At 38.6% G+C, this 18,963-nt stretch overlaps 1 pseudogene across 1 annotated transcript; it reads left to right on the forward strand.

The window, feature by feature from the left end:
* The first annotated feature begins 17,843 nt into the window (after positions 1–17,843).
* On the forward strand, positions 17,844–18,472 carry LOC110591513 (annotated as a pseudogene). The gene has a single exon (XR_002481026.1). The product of XR_002481026.1 is annotated as a PAT complex subunit Asterix-like (transcript).
* Positions 18,473–18,963: the final 491 nt, after the last annotated feature.

Consider the following 18,963-nt stretch of genomic DNA (forward strand, 5'->3'; position numbering starts at 1 on the left):
GTACCAGCTCTCTGCTCTGAGATAGGCTTCGCCTCCAGGTTTTCTTTTCTTTTCTTTTTTCCTTTTCTCCTCTTCTCTTCTCTTCTCTTCTCTTCCCTTCTCCTCTCTTCTCTTCTTTTTAAAGATTTTACTTATTTGGGGGAGAGGGAGAGAGAGCCCACACACGAGCGAGCATGAGCAGAGGGGAGGGGCAGAGGGAGAGGGAGAAGCAGGCTCCCCACTGAGCAGAGAGCCTGGCCTGGGGCTTGATCCCAGGGTCCTGGTATCATGACCTGAGCTGAAGGCAGACACCTATCCAACTGAGCCACCCAGATGCCCCTGGGTTTTATTTTCTTGAGAAATCAACTTTAATATCCCTGGGCTTAGTTGTCCAACTGTAAAATGGGTTAAATGCAAAACCAAGTTGACCTTCAACTCAACAGACAATAAATCATGTCCTGTGGTCATTGCCACAAGATGTTGTGAAGCTGCAGGAAAATCGGGTCTAGGCTCATTCAACTTGGGTAAGGATTTGGCGGTTGATGAAAAATCAGCACCAGAATTCATAAGCATGTGAGCTCTTACCAGGGCCTTAAAAAAACTAAAGACATTATTGTGCAAAGGAGGTCATCCTCCAACATTCTGTCACTGGGGCCTTCTGTATGCCAGGCATTGAAATAATCGCTTTTACTTAAAGTTTCTCATTTATTACTCATAAGAACCCTGTGGAGTACCAGTTAGTGCATGTATAATTCCCCTCATTTTACATAAGATGACTTGACACTAAAAGTGGATAAATTACTTGTTCAGCCAGTAAGTGGAAGATCAGGATATTAACCAAGGCCTATGGTCTCCAAGTTCCAGACTCTTTCCACTCTGCCAGCATTTCACAGAGTGTTTCAGTCCACACTCATTCTCCAAAATGCTTTTCCAAAAAATGAAGCATACTGTGGGATCCCTCAGAGATTACCAGAACTTAGCACATTCAAGGTTCCCAGAAAATTCTGGAAAGGAAACGTGTTTAACAATTTCCTTTTTAACTTTTTCCTAAACTTATTTACAAAGGCACTTTTAAATCCAATTAACACATGTTACTATTCTGAGGAATGAAATCCTATTTCGCTCTTTCTGAGAAATACTACACCATGCCACACTATGTTAGTGATTTCTACAGAAAAAAAGTGTCATTATAAACTAACTTTTTCTTCATGTTAAAAAAATCTTTTTTTTTTTCATGGGTTAACCGGTGGATGTCTTGAGATCAGGAGCCAGGTAATTACAGCCACTCAACAAACTTCCTTGCTATTACCTGAGAGTGTAGCATGTTGCCGTGGAATTATATACATGAGAATGCCAGGTGGAAATACCAAGAAAGCATATAAACAAATATATACATATTCTATGTTCTGAAGGATTTTACTTATGCATGGAAAATACCATTTGCTCCTTCTCCAAATTTCTGCTGTTCGACATGTTTTGCATTTTTATTCTAATTTGAATGAAAGAAAAGTGTATTTTTTTGAGATATTATGGAGAACTTTGTGATTGCTTGAATGCATTAATGATGCCGAAGTATTTTAAAACTGGGATTGGAGATCATTGAATAAGGTAATTAACTTGGATTTGGCTATGAAATTAATATTAAATTCAGCGCTTTGGTCTATTGCTTAGTTTTAAGATCTGCCTGCCAATTCACACTGGTTCTGTGGCAGGCTTTACAAATTTTCAAAAGTAATTATTTTAGTTGGTAATCACGAGTCCACAACAATCTTAGGAATTTCTTGATGAAGTTCATTGTTTAGGAAGTGAAATGTAACTTTCAGATGACTATAGCCATAGAGTGGCAAAAACCAGGGATGTGTATTTTACTGAAAGTAACCAGAAAACAAAAGGGAGAAGCACCAAGTAAGCTATTGCTACAGAATCCACACAAATATCTCTTGATGTTTGTCATTCACACATGCTATTCTAGTTACCCATGGCTATGTTACAAACTATACCAAAATTTAGTGGATTAAAATAGCAAACTTTTTCTTATATCTCACAATTTCATGAGTCATGAGATTTGGAGAGGGGTTAGCTGGGTGGTTCTTCTGCTCAATATACTGGTAACTGAGCTGGTCTGAAGGGTCCAAGATGCCTTTGCCCACATGTCTAGTGCTTTGATGGGATGGCCGGAGGGCTGGGCCCCTCTCTTTCTTCATGTAGTATCAGGCCTCTCTGTTTCAAGATAGTTGGACTTTTTACTCTTCAGCAGGGTAGCTGGACTTCTTACTCAGCAGCTCAGAGCTCCAAGAGCAAGTGTTACAAGAGACAGAAAATGAAAATGGTTGGGCTTTTAAGCCCTGGGCCTGGAAACAGGCATGATGTTGCTTCCACTGTACTCTATTAGTCAGAGAATAGGAGAGGGTACACAGCCCATTTCTCAATAGCAGTACCAAAGGAATTGCAGCCACCGTTAATCTGCAACATAGGCTTAAATGGGCAGAAGGGCTTGTGTCATGGAGGAAAATAATACAAACTCCCTTCCAAACTTTTAAACAGGTTAGCCCGTTGATACGGAAGTCCTTTTATTCATAAAGCCAGTGACACTATAAAAATGTACACAATGGGACACATCTAAATCAAGTTGTTTTATTAAAGAACTGCCTGTTGGTTCTGACTTGTCACTTGAACATTTCCTGTGTCCTTATGTACCCCCTGCAGGCACTTTCAAGCAGTTCATCACTCCTTTGCTATTTTGCCCTTACTAGCTAGTTATGATAGCTAATATTTGGAAAATATCTCTGAAACAAGTACCAAAGTAAATAATAAGGTAAAACAAACCTGTCAATACTAATAACACAATGATCAAGATGATAATAATTATTCTTCACTGTCTGGTAATGGCAGAGTTCTGCCTGTGTACCAAGCAAGGCTTTGTTTTTGCTTTGAAGTCTTTGTTCTTATCCATGAAGATTTATAAGCTCTAAAGTACTTCAGAAGAGTTTCAGTATTAAGTTTTATTTAAGTGAGGCAAAGGAAGCCCTGTGGAGATTCTTTCAACTTTAGCCTTTTTCTTTGACTCTTCCCTTCTATGTCCCTTCTGCCAAAGCAATGGCCCTTTCTTAGAAGGTCAGTGGCTTCATGTGAGCCTTCTCACTTAACAGATGTTTAACAAAAATTATATCTTAATGTAAAGAATTATTTCATTTCATGTAAACAATGATTTCATTTCAGGAAGATAATTATACAAACATTCCTCAGTGTATTTTTTCTTTATAATCAAACAGTAAGATAGAACAGGGGTTGGCAAACAACAGCCTGAAGGTCAAATCCACCCAGTTGCCTATTTTTGTAAATAAAGTTTTATTGGAACAGAGCCACACTCATTTGCTTACATATTGTCCATTACTGTTTTCATGCTATAGGAGCAGAGTTGAATAATTGTGCCAGATACCACATGGCCTGCAAGGCCAGCCAAAAATATTTACTCTCTGGTTCTTTCAGAAAAGATTTTTTGGTACATGTGATAGTATAATTCCTTTGGAATTTTTTAAGGAAACTAATTTGTTTTTGTTTTATTTATTTATTTTTTTAAAGATTTTATTTATTTATTTGAGAGAGAGAATGAGACAGAGAGAGAGCACATGAGAGGGGGGAGGGTCAGAGGGAGAAGCAGGCTCCCTGCTGAGCAGGGAGCCCGATGCGGGACTCGATCCCGGGACTCCAGGATCATGACCTGAGCCGAAGGCAGCCACTTAACCAACTGAGCCACCCAGGCGCCCCGCGTTTTTGTTTTAAATATACTTATTTTGTTGTGGGTAATAAAAGATTGAACAAATCATAGCTGTTTAGTCTCATGGATAAATAGACAGATATACTTTAATAAAACATTGAATTTTGTAGAGATCAAAAATCCCTCTTCAGTACCGTGTTCCAACTCACTTCTGCTGCTGCCGATCTGACTTTTGTAATTTACTGAGTAACTTGAAACAAAGGCAGCCTCAGAGCTAAGACTCATGAGTGTACAAGGAACAAATGAGTCAGACAAGGAAAGTTACGAACATGGTGGCCCAAATTATGTTAATTTAGTCCCTCTGTCCTGTTTTTGAAGACTTGGTTTAGACTGACATCATATTCAAACATAAAGGAAACTCCAGAGAAATCTCTGGACCATTTAGAAGGAAATATATATACTTATTCACCTCTTGCACTTGTTAGATTATGCTGTGTCTACATATGAAAGAAAACAGGTGGTTGATAATACCCCGTGTTAGCTGGGGCATTGGCAAACTAGCCTTCTTATCACTATCTGTGAGAGTATAATTTATTTCGAGGTCTCTAAAAGGCTAGCTGTTGATCTTAGAATCCAGTGCTAATATTTCCCTAATGAAATAATGGAAAGTAGATACACAAATTTATTTACAAAGACATTTATTGCAGCTGTATTTATAATAACAAAACGTTGGGAACAGTTTTTACATCAATCATGAAAAGATTAAATGTAGCAGAATAAAGGAAAACTGTGCATAATATTGAAGGGGAAAAATGAGTGACAAAACAGTGCATACAGTTTTGTTTAAACATATATGTAATTTATGCATAGCAAAGTTCAGAAGACATACACTACAAAAGTAATGGTGATGATACTTCACAGATGGATTTATGGATACTTTGATTTGGTTTTTGGATTTTTTTTTTCGTATTTTCCAAATTTTCCTACCATGATAGGCATGCATTTCTTTTGTGATTAAATAAAATAACAACAAATATTTATTTAAAAGATCATATTAATAACTTTTAAATATCCCCAACTTATCAACTGTTTATCTCGCCTATGGGACTGAAAAAGAAAAATAAAGAAGCTTTTATTGATTTCCATGGAATTTAGTTTGTTGGCTGAATTTATGTAATTAAGTGAGTATTTGTAACTATGTAGGCATAGCCATGGGTTTTAATTTCTCTGTGTCTCCTGAATATTGATACCTATTTTTGAGATGGAGTCTTCTCTAAATCTCTTTCCTAAATGCACACATTTTTTTTTCATCTAAAATAGAAAGTGTTTTGCCAGAACTAAAAAGTTAGCCAGAGCATTTCATTTCCCAACAAGAATGTATAATTTAGTATTTATATTATGTAACTTTTCAGGATGTTCAATTATATTTACAGGAAGCATGATTTTCAAAGAAAAGTAGGAAGATGAAAGACCCAAGAACAGCCTTTCAAAACTTAAATATGTGTTTTTCTCAAGTGTTATGTTTATAAAAGATGGTGCCCCAACAGTTGCTTGCTTAAATCCAGGACAGGACCAGCTTCCCTTTACCAGATGAATCAAGTCACTTTCAGTAGACTTTTGTCCTACGGGCTCCTTCGCTCTCTGGCCTTATAGCTAAGGCTGTAGAACAGAAGAGGTCAAGAAATGCAATTGTTTGAGGCCCAAAACGCCTGCCTGCTCCCTGTGACTATCACCAGGATCAATTTATGTCCTGCAAGCCACTGAACAGCTCTGGTGTGTGGATGGCTTTTGGCCAGTGGTAGCTCAGATACTTCATATCCTATTTCCCTCTTCTGCATCACCTAGCTCTCCCTCCAACGAATACTAATCAGATTATTTAGAACTTAAGCACATATTTTCTATTAATCTAGCTATAGAATTGATTAGCTTCTCAGGAAAGACTCACAGAAGCTGTGTGAACTTGAAACGTAAACAGAGTGATTTTCCAGCAACTGTGACAGAAAATAGAATATTTAAACAACAGGTGGTAAAACAGATTGTATTACAGAAAGTATTAGCATTCATTAGGAGAGAGTTAGTCTTAGCTTTGGCCCAAAAGGTACCTGGAAACATTGTGCATAAATGCAAAGTTGTCTGCACTCCCAGGCCTGCTAGAAGTCCAAGCAAAAGTTTTAGACTTTATAAGAGAACTGGCCAAAAATTTTGAGAATCTTAAATTTTGGGCTGCGTGTCTTGTTTTAACTGAAGCCCTTTTTTATATTTGCATCGAGAAAAATAAAGCAGTAACTACATCAGGTATTGGTCTGTGCTGGAAAAGGTTTGAAACAAATGTTGATAGACTAAATTTTTAAAAAAACCTACATGTTTTTTGATGCCACATTTCAAAGCTTATCACAAATGTTCCAAACTACCTTATAGAGTCTCCTATATTTCAAGACATTTTTATTTTCATTTATATTACATGCAGTAAGAATCTCACAAAGGAAACAAAATACAGTAGTAAATGTACAAGGTGAGAGAACAAATATTGGTCATTTAATTTCAACATATATAGTTGTCAGTTCAGCATTTTGCCACTTGGGACACCTCAAACAAATTCTTAGTAATCATATATTTGGTCTCCAGTGAATGGAAACAGGGAGAAAGAAATTTCCTTGACGAAGATCCATATCAGGATGGTTTCATGCTAACATACTGTCAACACATTTGAGCTTTCCAGTTAATTGTGATTAATTCAAGAAATAAGATCTTTTGAGTATCAAATTTATCACTTCAAATCCTTGGGTTGATTTCTTAGTATAACACCTCATGTGCCACTCAGTAGGTTCTTCAGTAAGAATTGTTTGATGGTGATGAGGATGGAGATGGTGCCTTCCCAGGATGGAGTGTCATGTATGCCATTTGTAGGCATCACCTGATACTGACTTTTGCTTGACAGCACCCAGCCCCTTATTAATGTGACCTTCACTTTTCAATTAAGCACAAAAATTTTAAGACCTACAAAAAGCGGGTGATTTTGTAAATCCCAGGTTCCTTCTTTCCAAAAGATTCTAAACTCTTCCTTCTCTCTGTATTACTTTTCATGTCTGACATGTTATCAAAACCTGATCTACTGGAAAACATCTTATGCTGAAAAAAAAAAAAAATACAGGCTTTGCAGTTAGATACCTTAGGTTTCAATTCTTGCCTCTGCCCCTTTTTGTCTGTCTGAACTAGGGTCTGAACGTTTGCCTCCCCGCAAAATTCATATGTTGAAATCCTACCCCCAAAAGGATGGTATTGGGACATGGGGTCTTTGGGAGGTGACTAGGTCATGCAGGCAGAGCCCTCACTAATGGGATCAGCGCCCTTATAAAAGAGGTCCCAGAGAGATCCCCAGAACCTTCCACCATGTGAGCTTACAAGTGAAAGGCAGCCACCTAGAAGGGGGCTCTCACCAGACACTGAATTTGCCAGCTTCTTACTCTTGGACTTTCCAGCCCCCAAAACTATGAGAAATAAATGTTTGTTGTTTGTAAGCTAGCCAGTTTATGGTATTTTGTTTTAGCAGGCTGAACAAACTGAGACAGTCTGACTTTAGCAAGGTTTCACAATATTTAGAGATTTTGAGTGGCTACATGTGGAAGAGTAGTTAGGGCAATGAGAAGAATTGCTTTTGGTGATTGAGATCTTGGGTCTCAAGCTGGGACAAAAATCTCTGATCAGAAGCATTCTGGAGATGGCATTTGTCCGTCTTAGTAAGGAAACACCTCAAGTTTAGAAAGGTTTAAAATAATCCAAATCACACTGTAAAAATTCTCAAATTAAGGAGACTGTATACATTTAGCATTCCTTTTTTATAACGAGCTCCTAAGTACATACATGCCTATCTGTTAACAATGTCACATCATTAATACGTCTCAGTGAAAGAGTTCCTAATTAGTTGAATTAGGATCTACTATATAGAGTCTTGTCTTTTCCTCTGTAAATGAAAATATATTTTAACTGAGATTTATTGAGTTGCTCATCCATGTATGTAGTCAATAGATATTTACTGAGCCCCTAAAGGGGATCAGACGTTCTAGGTGTCTTGCTAGGGATCCGGGAGCAAATCACCCAGCTAAGATAGATGACTGTTCTTGTCCAGTTTACATTCTAGCAGAATTAGACAACAAACAGATCAGAACATTTCAGAGTGATGTGTGTTACTCTAAAGGAAATAAAATGTTGATTGGATAGAGAGAAACTAGAGGAAGTTTAACTGACACAGGGAGGTGGGGAAGAGCCTGAGCTTACTGTGTTGTCCTCTTGCTATGAAGACGGAGAAAGAGTGGTTCTGCAAGCCAGTTTCTGAATGCATTTTTATCATTTCAACTGAAAGAAGACTGTAAGATGTTTTAATCTTTTAATGCCAACATGTACAAATAATTCAAAATATGTGTTTCCTTGATTGTGTACTAAATTTGTCCACCTTTAAGTTTATATGCCTTACCCAGAAGAATCATTTGAACTTTCTCTTTCCTAAGTTTTAATTCATTTGATCAGTTTGTCATTTTACAGTTGTTCTTTAGTTTTTTGTTGTTTTTTTTTTTTCCGATAGCTTTGAAAACCACCGTAACAGTGACTGTGTTGGCAAAAATTCAGGAAAGACAATAAATCATCAACAGAGTGTCAATTTGTCCCTTTTATATTATCTATTTTAAAAAGCCTTCTAATTTCAATATCTGAAAAACCACCTCTGGAAAAGAGATAAAGTGATAATTTTCTTCCAATTGCAAGATCGTTTGGAAATGACTCTTTCCTGTTGCTGTTCTATAACACTTTTAGGAACTAGCAGATACAATGCTGTTGTAGCTACAAAAACGATTCTTTATTTTCCTTTGAAGAACAAGAAAAGAATATAGGGTAGTGGTAGTATAAGACTTTTTTTTTCCTAACGACAGTAAAACATTCACACACTAGATGACAAATTAACTTTTTTTTCGTTCATCCAATTTGTATAGTTCTACCATTTGGGGATTCCATCCTAAAGCTATCTCAGGTATGTATGTTATTTTAATAATAATAACAAGGACAACAACCTGACTCGCTTGCTGTATTGGATACAAGTTAAAATCTGTCTTGATTCCCTTCCAACTCTTGAGAATGGGAAGAAGTTCTTACATGAATTCTCCCTCTCTCTCCTGGAAGGTTTACGAGCTGAATAGTAGCATTAGTTTGTACATCTCTGTGATATTTGAATATAGAGCTCTAGAACTAGTATTGGAAAGAAGGAGGTAAGGCCAAGATTCAAGAAGGCTGAAGAAATTATGAGGAGTTAATCATCTAATTTAAGTGAGTTTAAGGCATTTAATCTTTTAAAGTTACATCCAGATGAATGTTAAGATGCTTTTGGCTACAATTACAGAAATCCTCACTTGAAATGGCCTCAATGATAACAACATTTATTTTCTCATATAACAAAGTGTCCAGAGGTAGGACAGGATCCAAATTTGGCTGATTTAATGACTCAGTGACGTCGTCAAAGATTTGGAGTCTTCGCATCCCTCTGCTTTGCTGTCCTCGGGAATGGCTTTAACCCTTTATTTTTCTCTTTGCTCGAAGATGGCTGTCAGTAGTCATCGGGCTACGAATGTTCTTCTATACGCCCAGAAGAGAAACCGTATACCCTAACCAGTCCGATTTGGGGTTAGGTACACCCCAGACCAATAATAATCCCTGGGGAATGCCATACACAGTTTCTAATCAGGATCAAGAGGTGAGGATGGGAATCCGGTTTCTTAAAAGTGCATACCTGTGTGAGAAAGATGTTATTTATGGACTAAATGGAAATAGGTGTTTGGTAGGCAACTATTATAATTCTCTGTTTCAAGATACTAAAAGAGTTTGCCGTGATATCATAAGACAGCAAGACAGCAAGCAAGATCACATGACAGCTTCTTTGAAACAATCAGAAGAACAAGAAATACTTAAAACTAGAAAGAAGTTGGCGCGCGCGCGCGCGTGCGGGAGGGAGCAGGTGGGGAAGGATCGCCCGCGAGAGACCGAGGCTAGGCCACCGCCCCCGCCCCCCCCCCTGGCCCCCAGCGCCCACCCAGTCGGCCCGGCTCAGCCAAGATCAAGGCAGTCCTCATCTTCAACAACCGCGGGAAGCCGCGGCTCTCCAAGTTCTACCAGTCCTACAGTGAAGATACACAACAGCGAATCATCAGGGAGACATTCCATTTGGTATCTAAGAGAGATGAAAATGTAATTTCCTAGAAGGAAGATTGTTAATTGGAGGATCTGACAACAAACTGATTTATAGACATTATGCAACATTATATTTTGTCTTCTGTGTGAATTCTTCAGAAAGTGAACTTGGCGTTTTAGATCTAATTCAAGTATTTGTGGAAACATTAGACAAGTGTTTTGAAAATGTCTGTGAACTGGATTTAATTTTCCATGTAGACAAGGTACTTTCTATTTTGTCAAATCTTATAAACTTTTTATCTGAGAAAAAAATGGTAATTTGTATTTCTCAAAGTAAAAATGGATTTAGTGAATAAAAAAAAAAGCTAGAAAGAAGTTGACCACAAACAACAGACCAAAGACATTAATATCAATCCTAGTTCAAAATCAAGAACTGGTTATGAAAAGCTGCAGACAGGGGTGCTTGGCTGACTCAGTCGGAAGAGCATGTGACTCTTGATCTGAGGGTTATAAGTTTGAGCCCCACATTAGGTTTAGAGATTACTAAAAAAAATAAACTTAAAATATAAATAAGTAAAATTTAGTAAAAAAACAAACAAAAAAAGCTGCAGACAGCTGATCAGACCACACACCTTCCCTGTCTGCCCCAAACTCCTCATTTCAGTCATCCCAGATGCCTTGCTAAAAAACAAGTTCTTCCTCTATTATCCCCAATCTACTCCATCCTTCTTTCTCCTGATTCTTTAATTATAAAACAATTCTCCTGTATCGTTTATCTCTTCCGCAAATGCTTTTTTCCCCCTTCTGTACAATCTGAGGTATTTGAAGAAGAATCAGCTTTTGTTTGCAAGGTGTGTGTGTGTGTGTGTGTGTGTGTGTGTGTGTACATGGATGTGAAGGTTTTGGAAGGGATATGAGTACCACCCCTCTGTACGCCCTGCCTTTCACCCCACCCCACCCTGCTTGGCCCCTTGATCTGGGCATGCCTGCAGTTTTACCAGCCTGAGCCAACCTAAACCCTGTCTCTCTATCAAGTCAAAGGAATTAGACAGTAAGGGGGGAAAAAAAAGGATGAGATTGGAGATGTAGACCTAGAGAGGCTTCACAGAGGAGGTGACACTTAACCCAACAAGTACAATCTAAAAAGAGAGAAAAGCAAGTGTTGAAGAACTCCATTTCACCAAGTGAGGGAAAAGAGATTAAGTCAGACAAAAAGGCAAGGATCATCTCAGGTGGCTTTTAAATCTGGCCAATCCATACTAATCCTGATTCAATTCGTCTGGGATGGGGCCTGGGCTTAGATAGGTTTTAAAAGCTCCCCGGGTGATTCCAATATACAACTGGCTTATGAACCACTGATCTAAAGAGACATTGAATAATTCAAGCAAGATAATGACCGTCAGATTTGGGAGCAATGCCTAAGGAGAAACTGTCTAGAACGGGAGGGAAGTTTGAGGAGTGGTGTGAGAGTTGGAAGGCAATAGTACCTGGAACTCAAGAAAAAGGGAATGGCCATCAATGTCAAAGTCATTACAGAGGTCAGGACTGGGCCAGAAAAGAGACTACTGGATTTTTCTTATTAGCATCATTTATAGGAGTAACTTCAAATTACGCAGAGAAGAAAGACTGAGATTCACCTGGGTTGGGTGGTGAATAGAAGGCAAAAAGGGTAGGTGTTTGGTTGTGAAGGGATGATTGCTGTAGAAAATAGGGGGGCTTTTATAATCTAGCATGGAAGTTACCTGAGATATTTATATGTTGAGAGCAATGAGTCTCTGTCACCAAGAGCATGGATGAAAGTGATTTATATATTTTCTATCATGGTAAGCCCAATATGAGTGGGTTCCCTGACATGATCACCAATATAACATATCCTATGAGATTGCACCCCCACTCTTGCCGCTGAGTTAAGAGTATACCGTCCTTAGAACAAGTCAGTTTTCTATTCAGCTTTGGTCGGATCACACCCAGAGAACTGTATTCCGCTTTGGTTGTCATTTTTTAACACCTTTTAGGAGGTTTATCAACAAACTGGGGGCCATTCCAAGGAGAGTGACCAAAGTATTAGAGGGAATCAAAACCATGTCATATGACAAATAGTTAAGAAAACTGGGGATACTTTACCTGGAGGAAAAAAAAAAAAGATTTGAGTAGAAATAACGTTTTATGTATTTAAAGGCCATGATATGGAAAATGAAGGAGGTGTTCCCTAAATCTTGGGAGACAATATTTTGGCTGTCACCAAAGCAAAATTATCCTGGGGCCTAGAAAAATAGGGATGGCTTTTCCCCAGAGTAGATATGACTTAATGGAATAGAAAGTCAGTGGCCTCTATGAGAGCAGGGAAATTGGATGTGTTAAATTATAAGGGAAGTAGCACCTGGGTGGCTCAGTTGGTTAAGCAACTGCCTTTGGCTCAGGTCATGATCCTGGAGTTCTAGGATGGAGTCCCGCATGGGGTGTCCCTGCTTAGCAGGGAGTTTGCTTCTCCCTCTGACCCTCCCCCTTCTCGTGCTCTCTCTCTTTCTCATACTCTCTCTCTCAAATAAATAAATAAACCCTTTAAAAATAAAATAAATCATAAGGGAAAATCACATATAGAACAAGAGAATTAGTGACCAATGACCAAGGGAGTAGAGAGAGGGTCAAGGCAAAGCACCCCTTCCAAGCTTGGAAGGCACTGTGGTTGCTTTAAGCAAAATTGAAGAATATAGAACAATATGAATCAAAGAGGAGGCAGGAATCCTAATACTAGGTAAAAACTGTGAGGATATAGGTTTTATGACCTTACATCTCTACATCTAGAAGTATCTATATCTCTAAATGTAATACATGCTCATTATTACAAAAAATTCAAACAATATGTAAGCATAAAAAATACAAAGAGAATATTATTTTCACACTTGAGGGCTTCCAATGAATGATACTTATTACTCATCCAAGATCAGAACCAAGGAGATAAAGAGTCGAGCAGATAGACATCAAAAGGTCAGCTTTGTTACTGTTAGAACTACTACAGAATGTGGCCTAGGTGGGAGACAGCAGGGGGCCTTGCTAATACCAAGCCCCAGGGTAGCACTCAGCTGTCCCAGTCATCAAGAATACTATACAACCTAAGAAGGTCCACCTCCATAAAATTTACAGCATGGAATGGGAGGGCAGAGGAGTGGGGTCTGTTGAGTTCTGATTCCCAGCAGAGTTTGGAAAGATATGACATGACTGAGTTAAACCTGTTCACTTCTGCAAACTTACCCCTCCACCCATCTACAGGAGTGTTATTTCTCTGATGCCTGCTCCTTACCTAGAAATAAGAGTTGGAGAGAATAAGCATGCTCCATCATATGACCCAGACACCTCCAAGGAGTGGAATAGGAATAAGGGCCAAGAGGTCAGAAGTGTAAGGGAAACTCTTCCCTCAGTTGGGGGTTGGGGGGAAGTGGGAGTAAGTTGTTTCTACCATCCTCCCCATAGGAAACCACTGTTAACAATGTGAAATTGGTTGGAATTTATCCTTCTAGATTACCTTTTTTTTTTTTCAGATGGATATAAACTACAGTTTTTTGTACAAAAATCAGAACATTATGTAAACTATTTTATAACCTCTTATTTTTTGTGTAACGATATATTGTAGACTTTTTTCAAATAGATATATATAGATCCAACTTACTCTTTTTAATAATACTTAGGATTTCAGCAAATTAAGTTTTCCTACTGATTGTCATTTAAATTCTTCCTAATTTTTTATTACTATTAAAAATAATAACTCAAAGAATATCAATGTGCATACAAGGACCCGGACTTTAATAGTGCTGTTTCAGGCGTAATGAGCTGCCTGGTGCTGAATATATTTAAGCATTGATGGTTGATGACTTGGCAGGTATCATTTAAAAACAATGGAAGCTGCAAATGAGCAGTGAGAGCAGATGACAGTTGTGAGTTGCCCCAGTAGAACTCTGGCGAGTGAAAGAATTGTATATTATCAGTTGTAAAAGTTCTTCCAGCCTTGACAAGTAAGACCTGCCCCACATACATCTGCTCAAGTTGCTGGAAAGTGTACCTTTTGTTCATTAACACACCTTCTCCCCACCATAACTGTATTGTTTTTGCTCACTAACTCAGCAAGAGATTTCCTGACCAAAGTTTCCCAGAAACCCAGAAAAGAAATTACAGCAGTGCATGACCTTTGAACCCCACATCTCAGCTGTTTCTACCATTTTCTAATGAGTTTTCACAGTGCCTCTGCAAACCAGGTCATCAAGATAAGGGAAGGGGCTGCCAGGATTTTAAAGGCAAGAGCCAACATTACCTTTTGTTTTCAAGTGGGGGAAAGTGTGACTTAATAATTGCTTCCGAGTGAATGTTTCCTCTGATTTTTTTTTTTTTAAGTGAGCCCAAATGTGGAAGTTTTAAGAATATTAACTTGTCAGTATCATCAGGAAATTTTTTTATAGGGAGGTGGTAAAAAGGTAAAAGTTCGCTGACCCTGAAGTTATATGACTGAAATTTGCTGTTTTTGAAAAGAACTTTATAATAGTTTTTTTAAGCTTTTTATTTGGAAATAATTTCATTACAGAAAAGTTCCATGAATAGTACAAGAACATCCATATACTCTTTATCCAGAAACTCTCCCTCTCCTCCCCCCACAAATATATACTGACATATACATACGTACATATACTCTTGCTGAACTTTCAAGAGTAAGTTGTATATGCCTAAAGAGAGAAGAATATTCTCTTACACAGCCACAGTACAGACCAAGATTTTAACATTGTCTCTCTCCTTAATTTAATAAGAAATAAGTTTAAATCCATGTTCCTAGTTCTCATTTTTCACTCAAGCTCCAGAACAATATTTGAAGGACTTAGCAGTTATTTCTAGTTTGTTTTTCTACAAGCACTCCAGCTTTTACACATGCCCCATGCTCCAAACTTTGTAGATCTCTGTCTTTGTTTGAATTTCCTTTGAAAAAAGAGCCTGAGAGAAGGACCTGTAAATGCCAGTGGTTCTTGAACAAGGTGATTCCATGGGGCCAGAGTGAAGCCCAGGAGGGAATGAGACAGAGAGGGAGGGAGAGCTGACAATAAAAGTGTGCATTATCAAGGTCACCATTGAGGATAGGTCCCATGGGACCTCCTGAGAAGCATACAGGAGGGTCTCGGAACTATCCACATGAGTGATAGCACGCAGGCGTATTTATCCAGGTTGTTATTCCCCATCGGTTGAGAGTTACCCCTGGGAGGCTTGCTTTCCTCATTTCAAGGCTGAATTTTCACTCATGAAATCCCCTTTTGGATTTGATGTTAGTAATACTGAGTTGACACAAGAATTTGTGAATTTTCTTAACAGATAGATGCTTTTGCTATAAAGTCGAATCAGTTTGTCTAAAAAAGAAGAACCAATTTTGTCAAGCTGGATGTGAATATTAAAGGGAAATGCTTGTTTTCGTACTTGCTTCAGTGGTAAGAAAACTTTTAAGTATGTTTGGAAGAATTTGGATATGTGAATATACTTTTTCAGCTGTAAAATTTATGAAATCTAAATGCACAAAATGTTTCCGATAAAAATTTAAGATCCAGATTGAAATATGCTGTAAATGTAAAATATACACTCGATTTTCAAGACTTTATATAAAAAAAGAATTTACAATCTCTTATTAATAATTTTACTATTGATTTTATGCTAAAGTGATATTTTGATATACTGAATTAAATAAAATATACTATTCACTTTTTCATCTGTTTCTTTAACTCTTTTTACTTTAGCCACTAGGAAATTTAAAATCACTCATCTGACTACATTATATTTCAATTGGACAGTGCTACCCTCGAAAATTACTTATGAAATTTAGATAACCATAAAGTAACTCAGTAAGGGAACAGGATATAAAATTAACTGCAACATTCAAATCTCTTAAATCTCAAATTTCTTAATGCCCATTTACAGGGCATTAAGATAAAAAAAAAGATAAAATATTTAGGAACAGACTTTACAAAAAATGTTGAAGACGTATACAAAGAAAGTTATAAAACATTCCTGAAAGACACACAAAGAGACTAAAACAAATGGAAATATGTTCCTTTTTCTTGTCTCAAAATCATTAAGATATCAGTTCTGTACTCAATTCAGAATTTTAACGTGATCCCTATAAAAACACCAACACGTTTTTTCTGGAGCTAGACAAGTTGATAGGAAATAAAGTTCATTGGGAAAAATAAACATCCTGGAGTATCTAGGAAAGCATAGCACAGTAAGAGCTACTCGGGGAGGGAATAGCTATGTCAGCTATTAAAATACTCTGCAAGACCTCTGTAATTAGAACCATATGATACCAGCACATGGATCACCAAACAGACCAATGAAATAGAATTAAAAGTCCAGAAATAGACCCAAATGCATATGGAAATCTCATACATGATAATGATGGAATCACCAATCCCTGGGGCAAAGATTAATAAATGCCACTGAGACAACTGGGCGGCCATTTGGAAAAAGATGAAATTAGACTCACTCTTCATGCCTCACATAAAAATAAACCCCAAATGAATCAGAGATCAAAATGTAAAGCATGAAACTATATAAGCACTGGATGAAAATATGGGCGAATTCAACTTTAATGTCAGTGTAGAAGGAGCTTCTAACTATGACTCAAAATTCAGATGCAAAAATAAGTTTCACATTAAAAAACCTTTTTGCATGGGTGCATGGGCAGAAACATACCATCAGCAAAGTCACGAGTCAAATGACAAATTTCAAGAAAACTTTTACAGCATGTATCAGAGGTAAAGCGCTAACACTTCTAAAAATTGAAAAAGCATTAAAAATCCTATTGAAAACAGGGAAATGACATGAGAAACAACTCACCAAAAAGATACAAAAATGCAAGATGTGATCCTGGGCCAGATTCTGTATGAGAGGAGGGAAGAAACGCTGTAAAGGACATTATTGGGGCAATTGACAAAACTGGAATGTGGACTATAAATTGGATAAAAGTATTTATTTATTTTAAATTTCCTGAATTTGATTACTGTACCGTGGTTATTAAAAAATATCTTTGTTCTTAGAAAATATACTCTTAAGTATTAAGGGGTAAAAGGGTATGATACAAATGGCTCAGAAAAGACGTGCGTGTGTGTGTGCACACGTGTGTGCGCATGTGTGTATGTGTGTGTTTGTGTGTGTGCACGTGTGCATGTGTGTGTTTCTAATTCTCACTAACATTTGGGACCTACTGGTTTAGAGCAGGGGTTAGCAAACTGCTTCTGAAAAGGGCCTAACAGTGAATATTTTCTGCTTTGTGGACCAGATGGTCTTGGTGGCAACTACTTAACTGTTGTTGAGGCACAAAAGCAGCCATAAAAAAATACACAAATGAATGGGTGTTCTCTAATAAACTTTATTTTAAAAAGTGGTGGCTGAGAACTACACTTGTGGTGAACATTTTGTAATGTATATAAATGTTGAATCACCATGTTGTACACCTAAAACTAAGGTAACATTGTATGTCAACTATACTTCAATTTAAAAAAACAGAGAGAGAGAGAAAGAGGGAGACAGGAGGCGGGATTTGCTCCCCTGCCCCCCATCAAGGTTATACTAATTTTGGAAGAAAATCAGAACAGATACTGGGAGAACAGTAGTTTTGCCACAAGTACTTTGCATAGCGCCTGGCATTTATGTTCTAAGTAGTAGATACTGCTTTTTCTTCAGTCATAAGTAAACTTTTATGTTCTTTATTTTTTTAAGATTTTATTTATTTATTTGACAGAGAAAAAGCGCGCACACACCAGTGGGGGGAGGGGCAGAGGGAGAAGCAGGCTCCCCGCTGAGCAGGGGGCCCCATGTGATCCCAGGACCCTGAGATCATGACCTGAGCGGAAGGCAGACGCTTAACCGAATGAGCCACCCAGGCGCCCCTAAAACATTTTTACTTCAAAACTATCCTTACAGAGGGAAGAGTCACGCCTTCTGACCCACCATGTCCACTAACGTTATGTCGGACCCAGGGAGGCTGAACAAAGTGCTGAAGTACAAGTCCCTGCCAGTGTCACCCGGCCTCGGACCACCCGACACTGGACCACATGAACCTGCTTCGGTTCGATCTTCGGCATGTGCAGCCTCCTGCTCAAGCTCAAGTGGTGTGCCTGGGTCGCTGTCTACTGCTCCTTCCTCAGCTTGGCCAACTCCCAGAGCTCTGAGGACGCTAAGCACATGATGAGTAGCCTCGCACTGTCCATCTCTGCCGTGGTGATGTCATATCTGCAGAACCCTCAGCCCATCATGCCCCCCTGGTGATGTCATCCTAGGACCACTCTATCCACCTTCCCCCAGGCCTGGCCCCTGGCTGCTCAGCCTTCTGCCCTCAGCTGCGGACCTGGGCTGCCCTGGGTGACGTGGTCTCGGCACCCACAGTGAGATGGAGGGAAGCTGATGCTTTTCATGGGATTCCACTTCTGCCCGGGCAGAGAGGGTTACCCTAGGCCTACCCCTCCCGCCTGCCTTCCCAACCCCGCCTGCTGCTGGGGGAGATGCTGTCCATGTTTCTAGGTGTATCCACTCCTTTTTTTGTTCAAACCAGTTAATAATAAAGTTTTGCATTCCAGCAACAAAAAATGAAACAAAACAAAACAAACCTAAACTTACAGAAAACTTGCAGGAATAGTATAGGTAATATCCCTATATACTTTACCCAGATTCTCTAGGTTTAGATTTTGCCTCGTTCGCTTTCTTCTCCATTCTCCCCCTCTCTCTTTCTCAGAATAAAAAGTACATTTGCAGTCTCTAAAGAGGCAGTTGGATGGGTGCATATGACCACACGCTAGCCAATGGAAAGTGAACTAACATGAGATGCTGTTGAAGAGAGAACACGTGGCCACCTGTCCCCTTCCAGGCCTCTTGTAGCCTGGAATGTGTATGTAATGATGAGCCATCCTGGACCAGGTGGATGGAGGCAATTCCGGCTGATCAGATGAAAAAAAATATAGAAGGAGCTTGGGTCCCTGACTGGAATGCTCATGCACAGAACGTTGGATGAGAAAGAAAAAAAAAATCTGTCTATGCAATCCCCTATTATTCAGGTTCTGTTAGAACACCAAAGC

Source organism: Neomonachus schauinslandi, chromosome 2 (genome assembly GCF_002201575.2).
Source record: "Neomonachus schauinslandi chromosome 2, ASM220157v2, whole genome shotgun sequence".
Lineage (NCBI taxonomy): Eukaryota > Metazoa > Chordata > Mammalia > Carnivora > Phocidae > Neomonachus > Neomonachus schauinslandi.